This window comes from Globicephala melas, chromosome 3, assembly GCF_963455315.2.
Source record: "Globicephala melas chromosome 3, mGloMel1.2, whole genome shotgun sequence".
NCBI lineage: Eukaryota > Metazoa > Chordata > Mammalia > Artiodactyla > Delphinidae > Globicephala > Globicephala melas.
This window is the reverse complement of record NC_083316.1, coordinates 157,166,848-157,188,696: the sequence shown is the minus strand read 5'-3', so window position 1 is coordinate 157,188,696 and position 21,849 is coordinate 157,166,848. Positions and strand designations below refer to the sequence as shown.

Below are 21,849 nucleotides of genomic sequence, written 5' to 3'. Positions count from 1 at the left end.
TTTTGTTTTAGTTCTGTGAAAAATGCCATTGGTAATTTGATAGGGATTGCACTGAATCTGTAGATTGCTTTGGGTAGTGTAGTCATTTTCACAATATTGATTCTTCCAATCCAAGAACATCGTATATCTCCCCATCTGTTTGTATCATGTTTTTTTTTTAACATCTTTATTGGAGTATAATTGCTTTACAATGGTGTGTTAGTTTCTGCTTTATAACAAAGTGAATCAGCTATACATATACATATACATATATCCCCATATCTCCTCCTTCTTGCGTCTCCCTCCCACCCTCCCTATCCCACCCCTCTAGGTGGTCACAAAGCACTGAGCTGATCTCCCTGTGCTATGTGGCTGCTTCCCACTAGCTATCTATTTTACATTTGGTAGTGTATATATGTCCATGCTACTCTCTCACTTCGTCCCAGCTTCCCCTTCCCCTCCCCATGTCCTCAAGTCCATTCTCTACGTCTGTCTTTATTCCTGTCCTGCCCCTCGGTTCTTCAGAACCCCCCTTTTTTTTTAGATTCCATATACATGTGTTAGCATACAGTATTTGTTTTTCTCTTTCTGACTTACTTCACTCTGCATGACAGTCTCTAGGTCCATCGACCTTGCTACAAATAACTCAATTTCATTTCTTTTATGACAAAGTAATATTCCATTGTACATATGTGACACATCTTCTTTATCCATTCATCTGTCAATGGACACTTATGTTGTTTCCATGTCCTGGCTGTTGTAAATAGTGCTGCAATGAACATTGTAACAGAACATTTAAAATCAACTATACATAAATAAAAATTTTTTTTAAAAGTGAGGGTAGGGAGACAGGTCAGGAGATCATTTCTCAGGTGTAGGCAAAAGGGAATGGTGGCGTGGATGGGTGGTGAGAGTAACCAGGACGCCTAAGAGGCCCAGCAAACATAACCTGAAGACAAGGGAGCCTCTGACATCCTACCCTCTCCCCAACCAGCTTGCTCCCCGCCCTTGCAGGAAATGCTAACTCACTTCATTTTTCCTGTTGCTCAAGTCCTTGGTGCCATCTTTAACTCCTCTTTGTCCCATTTCAGCCTAGTCTGTCTGCAGATTCTATCAGTTTTACCTCCCCAATAAACCCAGATTGCACCACTTCTTATCACCTGGTCTGAGACACCATCATGGGCAACTGGATTGTGGCAGTAGCTCGCCCTAGTCTCCTAGCCTGCCTTAGGGCTTGTCCATTTGGACAAGCTAACCCTCAGGATGCTGAAATACAGTGCTGAGCCCACTGCCTGCCCCTTCCCTGCAGACTCTAGATTAAAGTAGGATCACCATCACTTCCTTCCGAAACCATTCAGAATGTGCTGTAGCCAACGCAGCCAGATTGACATTGGGAAGGTTGTGTTTTGTTTGGGGAACAGTGAAGCAAGTCACCTAGCTCAAGTAGAGCTTGTATATTAAAGCTTGCCCTGGCCACTGTTTTGCCACCTTCCCACAACCCTGGAGATGTTCAGGTGATTTCTGGACCAGTGGACCCTCGGACTGAAACCTATCACATCCTATCTCCAACTTGAACCGTTTTCACAAGGAATTCTATTTCTGCTCTTGAGAGGGGCCCTGCCCTGTCCCAGTGATGGTCACTCACGTTTTACTTGCAGACGCAGCAGCTCCTCCAGACTGTGGAAGCGGACGGGGCTGCTGGAAATTCCACTCCAGAGGGACCCCAAACCACTGTGCGCATCAACCAGTTAAAAATCCAGCGGCTTGTGCTTCTCCTGCAGCCCTCTCTCCCTACCTCCTCTACTAGCCTCCACGAGAGACTTTATCAGGCATTTGCTGTTGGTGTGGGAGGAAAGAGGAGCATGGATCAGAGCTCGCTAAGGGCCAGGCACTGCAGACCAAAGATGAATGCTGTTCTCAGGGAGGCCAAGTTGCAAAGTGACAGCTGGAAACAATCACAAATCAGCAGGCAAGGCCCCAAGACAGGCAAGGCAGGGTGGACAGAGCTTCAGAAGCCCCCACAGGGGCTTCCCTGGTGGCGCAGTGGTTGAAAGTCCGCCTGCCGATGCAGGGGACACGGGTTCGTGCCCCGGTCCGGGAGGATCCCACATGCCGCGGAGCGGCTGGGCCCGTGAGCCATGGCCGCTGAGCCTGCGCGTCTGGAGCCTGTGCTCCGCAACGGGAGAGGGCACAACAGTGAGAGGCCCGCGTACCGCAAAAAAAAAAAAAAGGCAGCAGCCCCCACAGCAGGAAGTGCTGGAGCTGGTCTTTATCCTTTAGGACGCTTCAGAATTGCCCAGGGCCTTGTCACAAATGCAGATTCATGAGCTCCACCCCAAAACATTCTGATTCAGGAAGTCGGGAGAGAAGCCCTAGGACCCACAGGTTTAACAGGGTCTGGGTGATTCTGACTCAGGTGGATCTATTTTAGGAGCCTGGAGAATCAGACTGCTGTGGGGAGGGGAGCAATGGGCTGATGGTCGTCACCGCTGCCAGAGAAGGTTTGGAGCCCAGTATATTTCCTAGCAGTTCTAGTGGGGCTGGTTATGGGGTGTGCAAGGAATATAGATGGGGAAGGACAAGTGAGGCTAAAAGAGCAGCTGTGCTCAACAGAGGTCCCCAGATGGGTGTGAAAAGAGAACACTGTCCCAAAGGTTCTCTAGGAGTGCAGGTCCTGTGTACCTTCCAGAGGAGATTCAGTGAGTCACACCTGATCTCCCAGTCACTTCTCTAGAACAGATTAATTCGTCCTTCGTGCCCCTCCTTCTTGGGACCTAACAGTCCATTGTGCAGATTTCATCAGCTCTCCATTTGCACCAGCTTCCCAACTGCAGCACAAACACGAGGCTCGCTGACTTCCAAATTCGGTCCTGCCTCACCCTTAGAACCACCAGCTGCCACTCTCTGAGCTACAAGAAGGCCTCACACAGGGGAGGGCCCTTGGGGATTTTAATTTTTTTAACCTGCATAGAGAGTTTCAGAACAAGGAATAGAAAAATCTCAGAGGCACCCCCAAGGCCAGGTGAGGTCAAAACTTGCTGGATGTGGGACTTCCCTGGTGGTTAAGACCCTACGCTTCCATTTCAGGGGGCACAGGTTCAACGCCTGGTCGGGGAACTAAGATCCTGCATGCCCCACTGTGCAGTCAAAAAATAAAAAATAAAACAAAACAACAACAAAATCTTGCTGGATGTCAAACTCCAAGGATGGCACCTAACCCCTCACCTCTACTGCACCACTGATGATCTTTTTTCTCCAGGAAACAGTTGGGAAGGATGCCCACTTCTCCTGCCAGTCAGCAGGGGGAACATGGCTCTGCAGCGGAAGGTAAGATAAAGGTGGAGGAAACTGAGGTCACTGACAGTGCGGACTGGCAATGCAGGATGAAAGGTGCCAGTTACATGGAAGGCAGGAGAGGGCAGAACACAGGGCCTCAGGGAAGAGAGTGGGATGGCGGTCACTGAGTGCAGGGCTGGAGGAGATGGGAGGGGCTGGAGGCAAAGGACAAGAAGCTATTCAGGTGGGCAGAGAGAGGTCAGAGGACGGAAGAACTTAAGCTTTGTACTTCCTCAGCATTTACTAGAAGTAAGGGGCGGTGAATGGGGCTCTTCCTTTGGGACTTAGTACTTTTCCTTTCTCCAGGCACCCCACACCCCAAGGCAGCAGAAAGCTGTTGAGAGGCAACTGAGTCAGCATGGCCATGGGAGGGACTCAGCTTCCAAGGGAGAGTGAGAGGTGCTTATTGAGTAGGAGGCACTGAGGCAGGCTTTGCAGGGGGGCTGAACCAAGCATGAAGAGAGAGAGAAGCACCCCCAAAGCAGTGCTTCTCCAAATGCGGGTGGCTCACCTGCACCACCATCTCCCAGCAGCTTTGTGGAAAAATGACTTCCTGATCCCACACCTGATGTACTACATCAGACCCTCTGAAGGTAGACCCCGCCGCCCCAAATCTGCTCTATCAACAAGCAACCTGGGTGGCTTTTAAGCAGTCAACTTGAAAAGACCCACTGATCAAGGCCCAGAGAGTCTGTCTGGGCCTTTCTCCAGTTTCTTAACAGTGTGCTGGGGAGAGAGGGCTACACTGTACTCTGCTGCTTTCCCAGCTGGATTAGCAGTTCATTTCAATTTGCTCTTCCTGCCCCGGGGATTTGAGGAGGATGGAGAAGAGGTCATCGCAAGCAATGGTTCCAAGCTTTAGCTGCCTATCGGAATCACGTGAATATATTTTATTTATTTATTTTGTATTTAATTGTAGTTGATTTACAATATTGTTTAGTTTCAGGTGTGCAGCTTCAGATTCTTTCCCATTATAGGTTATTACAAGATATTGAATATAATTCCGTGTGCTATGCAGCAAACCCTTGTGGCTCATCTATTTTATATATAACAGTGTGTATCTATTAATCCCATACTCCTAATTCACCTCTCCACCTCCCCTTTCCCCTTTGGTAACTATGAGTTTGTTTTCTATGTCTGTGAGTCTGCTTCTGTTCTGTAAATAAGTTGATCTGTATATATTTTTTAAGATTCCACATATAAGTCATGTAATATATATTTGTCTTTGTCTGACTCACTTCATTTAGTATGATAATCTCTAGGTCCACCCATGTTGCTGCAAATGGCAATATTTCATTCCTTTTTATGGCTGAGTAATATTCCATTACATATATGTGTATATATATATATATATATGTATATGTATACACACACACACACACCCCACATCTTTTTTTTGAGGAATTTTTGAAATTTTAATTTTTTTATAATTATGTAAAATATTTACATGGGTTCAGAGTCAAGGCTACAGAACAAGGTATATTCAAAGAAATTTAGCTTCTATCTGTGTCTTCTCCATCCTATTCCCACTGCCCTCCATGGTCAAGTTTTTTTAAAAATTATGGCTAATACTGTCTATACCACATCTTCTTTATCCATCACATGAATATCTTTTAAAAGTACCTTTGGCCCTTCCCCAGACCAGTTAAATCAAAAGCTCTCAGTTGGGAGCAAGATAAAAGAATGTAAGGCTTGTGGGTGACTGTAATGGGCAGCCTAGGAAGAATACCATTGCACCAAAGGAGGGGTCTTAACCCTTTTTGTACCATGGACACCTTCTCAGAATGTTTGAGGTACATTCAAAATACACAGTATTACAAAGGAAAGTTATTGTATTAACCCTTGGTTATCCAAAACTAAAACAAATTTTATTTAGGTGGGCCATTTTTCTATGTCAAAATGGTCTAACAACCACTAGGAACTCCACATGGTTCGACCAAATAGTAACATATACTTATTATACAGTAAATAACAAGATAGAGCAGTAGGACTAACAAATGATGTAATTGCAAAGAAGTGATCAACATAAACAATATTTCAAGGTATCTGCAACAACTGCGATATAATCTGTAAATGGCTGTGATGTTTGTTGGTGAGACACACACTACCGTGATTTGTTGCTTCCATTCATAATTTTCAGAGAACAGCGACATCTGCTGGGAACTTGTTATGAACACAAACCCCAGATGGGCTGTATCTCTGGGGTCCATCAAGACCCCAGCCAGCTCCATTCCCATTCCATCTCCAGGTAGCATTAGTTTTTCAATCAGAAATAATCTGATAAGTAGAAAGGTATCTCAAATTAAAAAATAATCAATAAACATACTAGTTTTGCATCTTTATTGGCTATTTCTATTTCTTCCATGAATTGCTAATCAGGGGTTTTGTCCATGTTTCTGTCAAAGTGTATGTCTCTATTTAGTGGCTCTCTTTATATATTGGGGACGTTAATCAATCTCTCTTTTCGTGAAATTTAACAAAATTTACCAATTTGACACTTATCTGTTTGCTTTATACATGGGTGTCTTGATAAACAGATATTATATTCAAGGATCAATCTGTGAAATTTCCTTCTTAAATTTAGAAAGATCTTCCCCTGTCACCTGAAGGTTAACATATACCTCGGTTTGCCTGCTTACTTTTAATTCCTTGTTCTTTAGTTTGGAATATAATTAAAGAGGTCTGTTTATTTTCTAAATAGTAAACAAATTATTTTAACATTAATTATGGTGAGAAATGCCAGGAAAGATAAAAGCAGCCCCAAACAACCGATAAACATAGACGCAAAAATCCTCAACGAAATACTAGCAAACTGAATCCAACGATACAATAAAAGGATCATATACAACAATCAAGTGGGATTTAGCCCACAGATGCAGGGATTTTTCAATATCTTCAAGTCAATTGCTGTGATATGCCACATCAACAAATTGAAGAATAAAAACCATATGATCATTTCAATAGATGCAGAAAAAGCTTTTGACAAAATTCACCACCCATTTATGATAAAAGCTCTCCAGAAAGTGGGCATAGAGGGGACCTACCTCAACATAATAAAGGCCATATATGACAAACCTACAGCTAACATCATACTCAACAGTGAAAAGCTGAAAGCATTTCTTCTAAGATCAGGAATAAGACAAGGATGTCCACTCTCACCACTTTTTGTGTGTGTGTGGGTTCCCTTTTATCCACACCCTCTCCAGCATTTATTGTTTGTGTATTTTTTGATGATAGCCATTTTGACTGGAATGAGGTGATATCTCACTATAGTTTTGATTTGCATTTCTCTAATAATTAGTGATGTTGAACATCTTTTCATGTGCCTCTTGGCCTCTTTAGAGAAATGTCTATTTAGTTCTTCTGGCCATTTTTTGATAGGGTTGTTTGTTTTGATGATATTAAGCCACATGAGCTGTTTGTAAATTTTGGAAAGGTGCTTTTATTCAACATAGTTTTGGAAGTCCTAGCCATGGCAATCAGAGAAGAAAGAAAAAAAAGGAATACATATTGGAAAAGAAGAAGTAAAACTGTCACTGCTAGCAGATGACACGATACTATACACAGAAAATCCTAAAGACGCAACCAGAAAACTACTAGAGCTCATCAATGAATTTGGTAAACTTGCAGTATACAAAATTAACACACAGAAATCTTTGCATTCCTATACACTAACAATGAAAGATCAGAAAGAGAAATTAAGGAAACAATCCCATTCACCATTGCAACAAAAAATAAAATACCTAGGAATAAACCTACCTAAGGAGGTAAAAGACCTGTACTCAGAAAAGTATAAGACACTGATGAAAGAAATCAAAGATGACACAAACAGATGGAGAGATATACCATGTTCTTGGAATGGAAGTATCAATATTTTGAAAATGACTACACTACCCAAAGCAATCTACAGATTCAATGCAATCACAATCAAATTACCAATGGCATTTTTCACAGAACTAGAACAATAAATTTTAAAATTTGTAGGGAGACACAAAAGACCCTGAATAGCCAAAGCAATCTTGAGAAAGAAAAAAAAAAGTGGAGCTGGAGGAGTCAGACTCCCTGACTTCAGACTACACAACAAAGCTACAGTAATCAAGACAATATGGTACTGGCACAAAAACATAAATATAAATCAATGGTACAGGATAGAAAGCCCAGAGATAAACCCATGCACCTATGGTCAACTAATCTATGACAAAGGAGACAAGGATATACAATGGAGAAAAGACAATCTCTTCAATAAGCGGTGCTGGGAAAACTGGACAGCTACATGTAAAAAATGAAATTAGAGCACTCCCTAACACCATACACAAAAATAAACTCAAAATGGATTAAAGACCTAAATGGAAGACTGGACACTATAAAACTCTTAGAGGAAAATATAGGAGGAACACTCTGACATAAATCACCGCAAGATCTTTTTTTGCCCCACCTCCTAGAGTAATGGAAATAAAAACAAAAATAAACAAACAGGACCTAATGAAAATTAAAAGCTTTTGCACAGCAAAGGAAACCATAAACAAGACAAAAAGACAACCCTCAGAATGGGAGAAAATATTTGTGAATGAATCAATGGACAAAGGATTAATCTCCAAAATATAGAAACAGCACATGCAGCTCAATATCAAAAAAACAAACAACCCAATCAAAAAATGGGTGGAAGACCTAAATAGACATTTCTCCAAAGAAAACATACAGATGGCTAAGAGGCACATGGAAGTGATGCTCAACGTTGCTAACTATTAGAGAAATGCAAATCAAAACTACAATGAGATATCACCTCACACCAGTTAGAATGGGCATCATTAGAAAAATCTACAAACAGTAAATGCTGGAGAGGGTGAGGAGAAAAGGGAACCCTCTTGCACTGTTGGCTGGAATGTAAATTGATACAGCCACTATGGAGAACAGTATGGAAGTTCCATAAAAAACTAAAAATAGAATTACCATATGACCCAGCAATCCCACTACTGGGCTTATACCCAGAGAAAACCATAATTCAAAAAGACACATGCACCCCAATGTTCATTGTAGCACTATTTACAACAGCTAGGTCATGGAATCAACATAAATGTCCATCAACAGATGAATGGATAAAGAAGATGTGGTACATACATACAATGGAATATTACTCAGCCATAAAAAGGAACGAAATTGGGTCATTTGTAGAGATGTGGATGGACCTAGAGACTGTCGTACAGAGTGAAGTAAGTCAGAAAGAGAAAAACAAATATCATATGTTAACGCATGTATGTGGAATCTACCAAAAATTGTACAGATGAACCGGTTTGCAGGGTAGAAATAGACACAGAGATGTAGAGAAAAAAATGTATGGACACCAAGGGGGAAAAGTGGGGGTGGGATGAATTGGGAGATAGGGATTGACATATATACACTAATATGTATAAAATAGATAACTAATGAGAACTTGCTGTATAGCCCAGGGAACTCTATTTCACTTCACTGTACAGTAGAAACTAACACAACATTGTAAAACATCTATACCCCAATAAAAAAAAAAAGATGTGGTACATATATACAATGGAATTTTACTCAGCCATTAAAAAGAATGAAATAATGCCATTTGCAGAAATGTGGATGAACCTGGAGATTATCTTACTAAGTGAAGTTAGTCAGACAGAGAAAGACAAATGTCATATGATATCTCTTATATGTGGAATCTAAAAAAAGAAAATGATACAAATGAACTTATTAACCAGAAACAGACTCACAAACTTTAAAAGCAAACTTATGGTTACCAAAGGGGAAACATGGGGGGAAGCCTAAATTGGGAGTTTGGGATTGACATATACACACTACTGTATTTAAAATCAATAACCAACAAGGACCTTCTGTATAGCACAGGGAACTCTGATCAATATTCTGTAATAATGTAAATGGGAAAAGAATTTGAAAAAGAACAGATATATATATATATGTGTGTGTGTGTGTAACTGAATCACTTTGCTGTACACCTGAAACTAACACAACATTGTTAATCAACTATACTCCAACATGAAATGAAAATTAAAAAAAAAAAACATTCATTATGGTGAGAAATGCCAGGAAACATAAAAGCAGCCCCTGACAACTTGAAACTGGCCTGACACCATCAACCAGCTTACAATTCGGACTTGGTGTTCTGTTGAACATAAACAATTTCACAGAACGCCAACATCACACAAGGCCATTCTGATACTGAAAAAAAGGGAGAGAAGGAAGATACTTGTACCCACCCCCTAGAACACCCACCCTTGCAACGCCGCCCCTCACCATACACACACTTCACACACTTGTGCTAACAAAACCTGTTACAGCCTGAACCCAGAGGAAGGCAAGGTCCACCTGATGCTCTGACTATCCCAGGACCCTGCTCACCTCACCCCCAGGCCCTCCTGAGGTTCAGACTTTGGTGCTGATGTCTTACCTTGACTAGAGAGAATGGGGCCAGATTTCCAGTTTCCAGTCCAGCATGTAAGGGGCTTAGAAGTCATCACTCCATCCTAACAAACAACAAGCTGAACAAACTGAAAAATCAACAACTCCTCTTAGATCTGTCAGGGAAGTGAGGTCACAGGGCAAACCACTGCTCCCCAAATTGGGGAGACCCGCAGATTCAGAGAACTACAACTTAATGAAGCTAAAAACTTCCTCACAAGCAGAAACCTCCTTAGGCACAGGTGCTGGGGTAGGAAAACCTGAACTGTAATTGACAAATTGCTGGGGGCTCAGCGTGGTCAAATCTGGAAGTTAAAAACTCCAGGGGCTCCAGTCACTGGGGGTCCCCACACTTTGTGAGTTTTACCTCCGGGAGCTCTCCCAGATTCTGGCAGTGAAGATCAAAGAAAAATTCTCTCCTAATCCTGGCTGGGGGGAGGAGAAAAGTAACCACTTGGAAATACACCCCAGCAGCCTGTTCTTTACAAGGTTGCGGTGAAGAGAAACTTCCCAGAATCTCACCAGTCTGGGAGAAGGGAACTACCCAACCCCATCCCTCTAGCCATCCAGCCCCACCTAAGGGTGGGAAAACACTGAGAAGCTGGTGATATACATAGCCCAGGGGCACAGGCTCACTAAAAGTCTGGGACCTAATCATAAGATTATAAAATGCTTCTCCTCCCCCATACCTCAAGGTCACATCACTAAAGCCCTATTTATAGCAGTTCCTTTCAGTCAGTTCCTTTTAACAACAGTAACAACAACAACAAAAAGCAAGGCATACCAAAAGGTAAAAAGACAGTTTGAAAAGAGGGAGCAAGGATCAGAACCAGACTCAGATAGGGCCGAGGGACGCTGGAATTATCAGACCAGGGAGTTAAAACAATTATGATTAAGATGCTAAGGGCTCTAGTGGAAAAAGTAGACAACAGACAAGAGCAAACAGATGGGTAATGTGTAAGCAGAGAGATGGACATTCTAAGAATCAAAAGCAAACACCAGAATTCAAAAACACTAACAGAAAAGAAGAATGCCTTTGACGGTCTCACAAGTATACTGGATACAGCTGAGGAAAGAATCTCTGACCTTGAGGATACGTCAAGAAATAGAAACTTCAAAAACTGAAACGTAAGGCTTCCCTGGTGGCGCGGTGGTTGAGAGTCCGCCTGCCGATGCATGGGACGCGGGTTCGTGCCCCGGTCCGGGAAGATCCCACGTGCCGCAGAGCGGCTGGGCCCGTGAGCCATGGCCGCTGAGCCTGCGCGTCCGGAGCCTGTGCTCCGCAACGGGAGAGGCCACAACAGTGAGAGGCCCGCGTACCGCAAAAACAAAAAAAACTGAAAAGTAAACCAAAGACAGAAAAAAAAGGAACAGATTATCCAAGAACTGTGAGACAACCACAAAAGTTGTGGCACACTCATAATGGAAATACCAGGAGAAGAAACACAAGAAACAATTGAAGCAATAATGACCAAGAATTTCCCCAAATTAATATCAGATACCAAAACAGGCAGAGATCGAGGAAGCTCAGAGAATATCAAGCAGAAAAAATGTCTCCAAACCCACACCTATGTATATCATATTCAGCTGCAAAAAAAAAAAAAAAAAAAGATAATGGGGTCCAGGCTTCTACTTGGAAAACATGAAGGAAATGAAATGAGAAATGAGGAGAACCCAAATTCAAATTCTTACCACTCCACTATCCTGTCAGTTCTCCCCTGCCAAGACTGAGGTGATACTGACACAGGAAGGGGGCAGGGCACAACCTAAAACAATGACAGCCCGAGGGCACGACATAAACTGATTAGAACCACCTAGGTCTAAGATGGACCACGACAGTTCCAAGGCTGACCGTGTTAAGGTCAAAAGTGGGCGGTGGTTCAATTCCTGGAGATCCCCACCCCTTCCCCCAAATAGCTGGAATACTCCTCCCACTCATTAGCCTATGAAATTACCCACCCCTATAAAAACTGACAAGCCCATACCCTGAGGCCTCTTGCCTTCCAAGATGGCGCACACTCTGTCTATGGAGTGTGTAGCTCCCTGAATAAACCTTCTTTCACTTTACTACGTCTTGCTCTTGAATGCTTGCCTGCACGAAGCCAAGAACCCACACTTGGCGGCCATCCCAGGGACTCGGACATGACTTGGGATATGACCATCCTCTCGCACCCCACTCTCTTTCCTGCAACGTCTTTTCTGGCACCCAATGCGGGGCCTCAAAGGCCATAATCTCGATCCGCCTACTGGGCTATGGCTCCCCTCTGAAAGGTGGCTGGGCCTTAGCCTGAGCCACGTAGATTCAAGTAGCCCGCTAAGGGGCAGCTGACGTCACCTGCAGGATCCGGCAGAGACCAGTTCTCTGGCCGCGAAGAAGCGCACTGAGGCCAAGGCTTTTCCCCCTCAGTCTTTCTCATTCTACTATTGCTCTATCCCTTTGGACTTGAAAAGATCCACCCAGACGACCACCTAACATCCAAATGAAGACTGCGCGGCAAGTAACTGACAACTTGGTTGGGTGAGTTTCCCCTGTGGCCCCTGGAGCCCAATTCCCCCTCCCTACTCGTTTCATCCCAGTCCAGTTCTGGGGAGTCAGAACTGCGAGGGGGCCCAGATTGGGGGACTACTAGATTTGCAGCCCGCCCGCAATGAGGCTTATGGCCTCATTGCACCTCGGAGCAGATGTTGCAGGCAAGCACTTCCCTAAAGAGGGTTGCAGTCCCTTCCTCCCTAGGAAACGTCGAGGCTGTGCACCTTCCTAATCCCACTCAGCCCTCCTACTTTTTCCGGATTTTATCAACCCCCGAGGGGAGGTAGCGGGTGAGCACCTTTCTCAGCGGGCTTACGAATCTCTCTTGGGAAGCATCATGGCTGGACACCTTCCTTACTGTCCTGGATTTCCCTTATATCTTCCTTTTCTCATGGCTTCTTGGACTGTTGATCCTTGAGCCTCCTTGCTGGCTTTACCGGCAAGTTGGGTATTACCTCGTTTACTTCTGTGGAGAGGTAGCCCTCTTCAACATCCCGAGGACCATATCCTGAGGGGAGTTTTTGCCTTTTATTGTTATCACCGCCTTGTGGGCTCCAGCCCTACCCTTCAGCTCTATTTGTTCCTCTTTCTTTTGTTTCAGTAGGGATAAAGTTCATCCGTTTAGGGGGTTCTAGGTCTCTTCCCTCCCTCTCTGAAGGATTTAGGCCCTGAGACTCTAACTGCTTTTTCTCACCCTGGCTCTTGTTCCTTTCCTTGACTAATCCAAGGGGCCTCCTCAGGCTGACTGACCAGGCAGATTTGGGGTGCTCATAGGGACCCCACAGTTGACACTGGGAGAATGCCAGGACAAATATCTACCATAACTTCCATCTGTCCAGGATCCATCAGACTGCTGTCTTGTCAAGACATCCCAACAAAAAATGGGGCAACTCCAAGCACCCCAATGGACTCCCCACAAGGATGTATATTAGCTAATTGAGGAAAATGAGCTAATATGGCTAATTTAGCCATGGCTTAAAGAGGATGGCTTAAGAAAAAAAGAAATTAATTTCCTTTTGCAATACTGCATGGCCCCAATACAAACTAGGGGACCAAGAGATCTGGCCAAAGAATGGGTCATTGAATCACAATACCATCTTTCAGCTGGACCTGTTTTGTAAAAGGGAAGGTAAATGGGTGGAAGTCCCATACATCCAAATGCTCATGGCCCTATTCCAAAATCCAGGTCTAAAGAACTCCTGCCAGGGGGCTTATCTGGTGACACAGTGGTTGAGAATCTGCCTGCCAATGCAGGGGACAGGGGTTCGAGCCCTGGTCTGGGAGGATCCCACATGCCGCGGAGCAACTAGGCCCGTGAGCCACAACTACTGAGCCTGCGCGTCTGGAACCTGTGCTCCGCAACAAGAGAGGCCGCGATAGTGAGAGGCCCGCGCACCGCGATGAAGAGTGGCCCCTGCTTGCCACAACTAGAGAAAGCCCTCGCAGAGAAACGAAGACCCAGCACAGCCAAAAGTAAAAAAAATAAATTAATTTAAAAAAAAAGAACTCCTGCCAGGTGTGCTTGGCTCACATCCCTTCAAAGTGCCCTCTCCTCCCGATAGGAACCTGATGTTTTAGATGATCTCCTTATGAGGCGACCTCCCCAAGGTCCACAACCAAGATATCCTACCTACCCCAATTCTGAGGGGGGACAGTTTCCAGACCATTTACCCCTAATCCCCTACACACACACACACACTCCCTGTATGGGGAAATTTCACTGGGACACTGCCCAGTATGCGAATGAGAGGGCCACTGGAATTGGGACCACCCCCAAAGGGGGTGGACTCGGGGCCCCCAAACCAGTGATGGCCAAGAGGACTGAAGACTGATGGGACCTAGGAACCTCCCCAGCTCCCAAAGGACACCTGGTTATTTCTCTGGCGGAGCTTTGGGTAACCCTTGATGAGGCAGGTAGGAAATTTATTTTCTTATTCGCTACAGGGAACTCCTGCTCTGTGCTGACTGATTCCCCTGGACCCTTGTCCTCCCAATCCTGTATGATAATGGGGATTGGTGGAAAGCCCCAAACCAAGCAATTCACCCCTCCCCTCAACTGCTTGCTAGGAAATTTTACATTTGCACATCAGGTTCTTCTCATGCCTGAGTGCCCTCTCCCCTTGTTGGGAACAGACTCCCTCATTAAATTCCAGACAATAGTCCAAGTTGGAGACCCTCACAGGGAAGACACCCACAAGAAAGACAATTACTCTTGGCTGAAGGAGTCTACCCCAGTTCCAAGCCAGAGGGCGTCTCCATTCCACCCCGTCTGAGTTTTTAAACTATGGGCTGTTAGACTGGTTCACAGTGGCAGAACTAAAGGTCACTTTCTTCTGCGTTTCCCTGCTGCACCAAGACTCCCAATATCTCTTTGCCTTTGAGTGGACAAATCCAGACGCTGTAATACCATGAATGCCTCCACTCTGTGTGCTTACAAAATTCAAGCTGAGTGTGCCTACAGGATAGGAATGGAATGGACGGAAAAAAATTGGGCTAAAAATTGTCCAGCTACCTTTAAAAATGGGATCACATGAAGCTATAGGCAAGCCTCCTCAAAGGCCAGAGTAAGAGCCATAATTTTAAAATTTCTTAAGCCCAGGGAGGATCCCCCAAATTATAAATAGATTACCAAAATGAGAGGCCACTGGTCTGACTAAACTAACCATACCTGATAGGAATTTTTGGGGAGGGCTTCTCCCCTAAACTAAATGAGGAAAAGTAAAACATTCCAACATAGGTAAATGGGTACGTCAGTCCTTCAATATCATTGAGGTAACCATCCAATGCTTTGGAAAAAAACAAAACAAAACTTGTCCTTGTTTTACAAATCTAGTTTTTACAGGACCAGAGGTGTGACTCCAAAAATAATCCAAAGCCCACCATTCCATTTACCACTCCCCAGACCTTCCCTATTTATCTTAAGAGGCTTGGAAGTATTAAACAAAGGGGAAACAAAGTCATCCTAGGAGGAACTTGCCTGTACCTTTGAGATGAAAATGTCCTATCTGGTCTTCTCAGGAATGCTTCTCTCTGCCATCTTTTTAAAATACAAACTTTGAAAAAGGAGGTAAATAATTTGGAACTTGTCAAGGACAAATAAAAATCTTAAGTATCTTTTCCACAAATATTAGTAAAAAGGGTTTAGCCATTTGGACAAGTGAGCTTGATTTGTTCCATCTGCCAGAAACCCAGTTTTAATCTAATCTCTTTTGTAGACTGATGGGTTTTAAATTACTGTACCTGACTCATGGCTGAAATTTTGGAATGGGAACTCTGAGGCCTCTGTGTTTGTGTGTTTGTATGTATCTACGTGTGTGTCGTGGATGTATGGTATTGCCAAAAATTAACTCGTAAAAGAGCTCTATTTAATTGACTTAAAGAAAATTAAGCACTTATATAATCAGAAATAAAAAAATAATCTGGCCAGAATAAGTATTGTCTCACAGTGACCTGTGATCTTATTTAACCAAGTGTTTTAAAACTTTTTGACAAACTTCACAAATAAACATTTTAATTAAAGTTCTTTTGATATCCAGCTAACTTTGGGATAATTTAGAGGACCCCTAAAGTATCTCAAAGAGAAATATTTAACCAGGATTATTTGGTGTGTTAAATTAAATGCAGTCATTCATAATTCGGGTGATTGTAACCAAGTTTCTTTATCGATTGCACTGTAATCAGATGTTTAACCATGGCTGTTAAGTCTTTTGTCATTTGTAGTTATTCTTGTACTCTGATGCTGTTACAAAAAGTGTTTCATCGGGCTTCCCTGGTGGCGCAGTGGTTGAGAGTCCGCCTGCCGATGCAGGGGACACAGGTTCGTGCCGCGGTCTGGGAAGATCCCACATGCCGCGGAGCGGCTGGGCCCGTGAGCCATGGCCGCTGAGCCTGCGCGTCCGGAGCCTGTGCTCTGCAACGGGAGAGGCCACAACAGTGAGAGGCCTGCGTACAGCAAAAAAAAAAAAGAATTAATAGTCTCCCCAAATTCCCTGATTGCATGGAGTGATACCTTGGTGTCTCTGTCCCTTCTGCAGTGTTATACTGACGTACAGACTATAAAAGTGTTCTGGCTGTTTTTCTTGGAGATTTTCTACTTTGGCACTTAATTTAACATACAATTTCAAGAAGGCACAAAACTCTTTACATTGCTTAATGACATAAGACAGATTGAAACGGAGTTTGTGTTGTAGTAAGTAACTAGTAATTAGTGTCAGGAAATGTTGGACTTACTTTATTGGTAGCTATGATGGTACAGAGGATAAAGTGAAGCCCAGAGAATGAAGTAACATTGTCCAAGGTTGCACAGCTCCTACATGTCAGACTCCACCTCTGATCTTGGCACCACATTTCAGTGAACAATGAGCTCTGAATCGGTTCCCACTCCTTGCTCACTTTTTTTTTTTTTTTTTTTTTGCGGTACGCGGGCCTCTCACCGTTGTGGCCTCTCCCGTTGCGGAGCACAGGCTCCGGACGCACAGGCTCAGCGGCCATGGCTTACGGGCCCAACACCTCTGTGGCATGTGAGATCCTCCCGGACCGGGCCACGAACCCGCGTCCCCTGCATCGGCAGGCGGACTCCCAACCACTGCGCCACCAGGGAAGCCCTCCTTGCTCACTTTTAACATGAAATTCAGAAGAAAGACTGCCCCTAGCAATTTTGGAGAAAAGGTAACTAATGTATCTATGTATCTACCTTCATTGGACAGAAATAAGGGTGCTCAGTGGAGGAAAGATTCACTGTGAAACTGATCACTTACCATCTGTTTCCTTGACCTCTTCAATCCAAATGTTTTCAGATTGCTCAGCTCATAGCCTCAACCCAACCAGCCAGAAGGGCCCAAAGAGTAGAGAGGAGGACCATGAGCCACAAGAGCCCCTGAGCTGCAGAGGAAGGAGCAGAACAAGAGAGGAAGCCCCAAAAGGGTGGGCGTGTCTACACTCTCCGTCTCCCCAGCACCCTCTTCCGGGCCCTCATTACCTCCCTGTTCCTCAGGCTGTAAATGAGTGGGTTGAGCATTGGCACAAAGATGGTGTAGAAGGTGGAGATGGCTCTGTCTCCCGCTGGTGTTCCAGCAGAAGCCTTCTGCATGTAGTTAAATGTGCCTCCCCTGTAGTAAAGGCCCACCACAGCCAGGTGGGAGGAGCAAGTGGTCAGAGCCTTCTGTTTCCCCTCAGTAGAAGGCATGCTAATCACAGCCGTGAGGACCCGGGCATGGGAAGCCACAGTGACGCCCAGAAGCAGCATGACCACACAGCAAGCGTAGATGAAGTCCTGAAGAGCGAGGTGTCAGCACAAGAGAGCCTCAGCAGGGCGGGGATCTCACAGAAAAAGTGATCCACCTGTAGAGAGCCGCAGTAGGGGAAGCGGAAGACCACACCCATGTCAGTCACGCTGCCGGCCACTCCAACCATCCAGGACACCAGGGTCATCAGACAACAGGCCTTCCAGTTCATGAGCGTAGGGTACCGCAGGGGGGTGACACACTGCCGCGTACCTGTCATAGGCCATGACACTAGGAGGAAGCACTCAGCTCCTCCTACCATGACCACTAAGAAGACCTGAGCTGCGCAGCCACCCTGAGAGATGAACTTACTGCCCGAGAGGAAGTTGGCTGTCATCTTGGGTACTACCGTGTCATTCAGGGTCAGGTCCATGATAGAGAGCTGGCTGAGAAAAACGTGCATCGGGGTGTGCAGGCACCTATCGGCTTGTATGAGCAGGAAGAAGAGGATGTTGCCAGCCAGGGCGGCAGCAGAGGCCAGAGGACGAGGGAAAAAAGGAAGAAATCATATGGTGAGTAGCTGAACAGACCCAAAAGGATGAAATCCGATAGGGCGGTGTGGTTCCACACATCCATGGCCTTGGCCCTGAAGAAAAAATAGAGGAGCAAGCATAAGGACGAAGCAACTTACCTGGCATCTGCCTCATACAAGGAAGATAACTGCCTCCTGTCTCTTCTACAGGGCAGTGCCCAGCGCACCGTCATAGCCCCATCCTTTCCTTCTGCAGTGAATATCCATTTGCTCTCAGAGGTCCTCAGGATTTGATCTAATTTCTCTTGAAAGACCAGGGAGCAAGCCCCCAGAGGAGGAGGGTCAGAGAATGCAAGGGAGAGAGAGAAGGGGTTTTAAGGAACAGGTGACTAGCCGTAGATTTACGAAAAGGGGATATAGATTTAAGAAGATGTAGGGGAACACAATGTCACCCCAAAATGTCTCTTTGGCATGTGGATTATTTAGAGCTGAAAACAATCCAGGCACAAAAGACTAAAGAAGAAACTTTGACCTTCCCCCTAAGCACCTAAAAGAATTTAGACAGAGGGCCTGTCCCAGAATAGAGCTATCACCAGAGATATCTACAAAGAACATGCACCAAGTGTGTATGTGTGTAGGGGCGGGGGGAGGGGGTGTGTGGGGTGTTGGGGGAAACTCTAGGCGGAGTCTAGAGATCAGAGTCCACTCTGTTTCCCATTGTCACTGTATGGCCCAGCAAACATTTATTTACCAAACATTTGCTTTTTCATCTCCCTGTGAATTGCCTTCCTCCCCTTTGAAGTCCCAGACCACTACCCCCAAATCCTCTTTTGTCTTGAAAACTGAAGATGGTATTTAAGATGCAGGTTTTAGGGCTTCCCTGGTGGCACAGTGGTTGAGAGTCCGCCTGCCGATGCAGGGAACACGGCTTCGTGCCCCGGTCCAGGAAGATCCCACATGCTGCGGAGCAGCTGGGCCCGTGAGCCATGGCCGCTGGGCCTAAGCGTCCAGAACCTGTGCTCCACAACGGGAGAGGCCCGCATACCACAAAAAAAAAAAAAAAAAAAAAGATGAAGGTTTTAACCCTTTTGGTGAGTTACTCAGTTTTCCTGAGTCTCTCTCAGATATGCATGTTACTAAACCTTTGTTTGATTTTCTCCTGTGAATCTGTTTCATGTCAATCTAATTCTTAGACCAGTAAGAAGAACCTCGACAGGTATAGGAAAATTTCTTCCCCTCTGACAGGGGGAAGTGAGTATTGGGTGTGCAGAGAGAGAGAGAAGGAGGTGGGAAAGGGGGTGACAGGTGCAAGGACCAATACAAACTGAAAAGAAAGGAAAAGACTCCTACCTCCATTTTCCTTAGCAATTACTTAAAAAACGTGTAATTAAAAAAAAAAACGTGTAATTGTAAGTTCCTTATCTCTCTGAAATGTATGTAAACCTTTTAAAACTAAAATAAGCTCTAACCAGATTTCTGACTCAGGAATGTCTTCTCAAGGACCTAGAATCCATCTCTTTGAAATGTAATCATCAAGGAAGATAGAGCCCTTACATCTCAGGTTCTGTAGGTCAGGACCCTAACTTCAGCAGGCACCTTGCTCCAAGTTGCAGAACTCTCTGTTGTCATAACATGTGTGAAGTTTGTATTTGTTTGGATAAAGCCAGCTACCTAACACAGGTAGTCACCCCAATTACCAGGTGAATCTAGGATGAACTCTGTGTGACAAACGGTGCTGTTAAGTCCTCTTCCTTGAGGAGTAGCTACTGTTTATCTTGAGAGCATGTTATGTAATGGGTTGTCACTGTCTACCTATACAAAAGGGTGGCATTCCTTCTGTCTTTGCAATCTCTTGGCAGATTACCTGTGATGCACATCACGTGCTGATTTAATGTTTATTCAAAAATAAAACTGTTTTCTTTCTCTTCTACTTTTGCGGAGAGGTTTTCAGGGTAGGGAGGACATTTGTTTTTTAATTATATTTTCCCAACGCAGCAGGCACTGCAACAGAGCTAAGTGTTGTGTCAAATGCATCATGAGAACCTCAGAACTCTAGAAATGCCTCTCTGTGTGGGAAGCAGTCAGCCTTGAGGGCAGGTAAGGACATGCCAGGCATGCGGCCGCTGCTCGAAGGGACTGTCCCTACTTGTTCCCCTCCTTGTTCCATTCCATGGGCGATAAATCACCAGGGCCCAGAGATCAGAAAGAATGTAAAATGAGACAAGCAAAGCTGTCTTCCCCCTGCACATGCAGGTTATTTTTGATGCTTCTGGGTTTATGGGTTTCCTCCCAGGGAAGTTAACCTTGAGCCGAGACAGTCTGTAGGTAATGTAAACCACCATCTGGCAGCCTTCCTTTTTCTAGTCTAGATAATCTGCAACTGTAGCATAATAAAATTTGCCTTGCAACCATCAGTTGTCTTGGTCCTTCTGACCCCATCCGTCGGTGCTACTTCAGTTCCTTACCCCTTCCCTTCTGACCCTGGGCGGTGAGATCCTCTTTCTTCAGCTGGTCCACAGCATCTCTGGACATATGTCAACCCTCCAGCCCACACTGCTACTTTGACAGTGTGGTGTATGAGGGCAGGGACTTGGACATATCTGTCTCCCGGTTGTACATCACTCACCTTGGTTGACACTAACCTGGTTAAAACCTGTGACTGTTTTAAGAATCAGTGACAAATAATATTCCAAAGAAGGAATGGCCAATACTCATTCCACAAATGGTGGGCCTCCACAGGTGTATTTTGGAGTGTGTTGCTTCTGTCTCGTGTGATGTCACAATTGCAATTCAAGAATTTCCCCTAATGGAAACTGGAAAGACTGTCAAAGAGAGACAAAAACTATTGAAACCATTTGTGATAGGAAGATAATTATGAACAGAAAAAAAGAAGCAAGAGTGAGATTCCTGGGGTCCTGTGCTCATGACTGAAGTCATGCTTATGTCTCTAAGATGTCTGAGAAGATGTTTTTAAAAATGTGCATATGGGGGCTTCCCTGGGCTTCCCGGGTGGCGCAGTGGTTGGGAGTCTGCCTGCCGATGCGGGGGGCGCCGGTTCGTGCCCCGGTCCGGGAGGATGCCGCGTGCCGCGGAGCGGCTGGGCCCGTGGGCCGTGGCCGCTGGGCCTGCGCGTCCGGAGCCTGTGCTCCGCAGCAGGAGAGGCCGCAGCGGTGAGAGGCCCGCGTACCACAAAAAAAAAAAAAAAAAAAAAAAAATGTGCATATGCCTTGGTCCCACCCCATGGGGGAGTGGGTACTGGGTCTGGATGGGGCGTAGTCATATATGAGTTTTTAAAAGCTCCCAAGGTGATTCTGATGGGATATAGGTTCACACACTGGCTTAGGACAGTGTGCATGCACAATGCCATTTTCATCTTAGCACTAGAGTCAGAATATCATGGCAGCAGACAGGGAAATCCTAGGACATAGCGAGTTACAGAGACATGCCAGCAAAGGGAGACAGAAAATAACTCAGGGAGGTAGATGCCAAGATCAGCACAGGCAGGAATGAAGTACGGCCACAGGGCACCACAGTAATGACGGCACACGTGTGGCAGTGACCCAACAGGTCTGTCTGCCTACTTTGGAACTGAGTCCAGAGACTGGAGATCAAATAAACAATGATAACAATTTTGCCCAAGTAAGATTACCATCTTCTTGGTCTCTGATACTGACAACTTTTGGCAACAAGGAGATATGTCTGTATCCAGCTGGACGCTCCCTAGGCTGAAACTTGAAGTCAGATCCACTTCTTCCCCTTCTGGTCACCTTTAGTCCGTCATCTGGCAGGTCTTCCCTCACCCCCTTCAG

At 45.0% G+C, this 21,849-nt stretch overlaps 1 pseudogene; it reads right to left on the bottom strand.

Moving 5' to 3' along the window:
- Positions 1-17,219: 17,219 nt before the first annotated feature.
- LOC115865557 (olfactory receptor 2M3-like) lies at positions 17,220-18,144 on the bottom strand (annotated as a pseudogene).
- Positions 18,145-21,849: the final 3,705 nt, after the last annotated feature.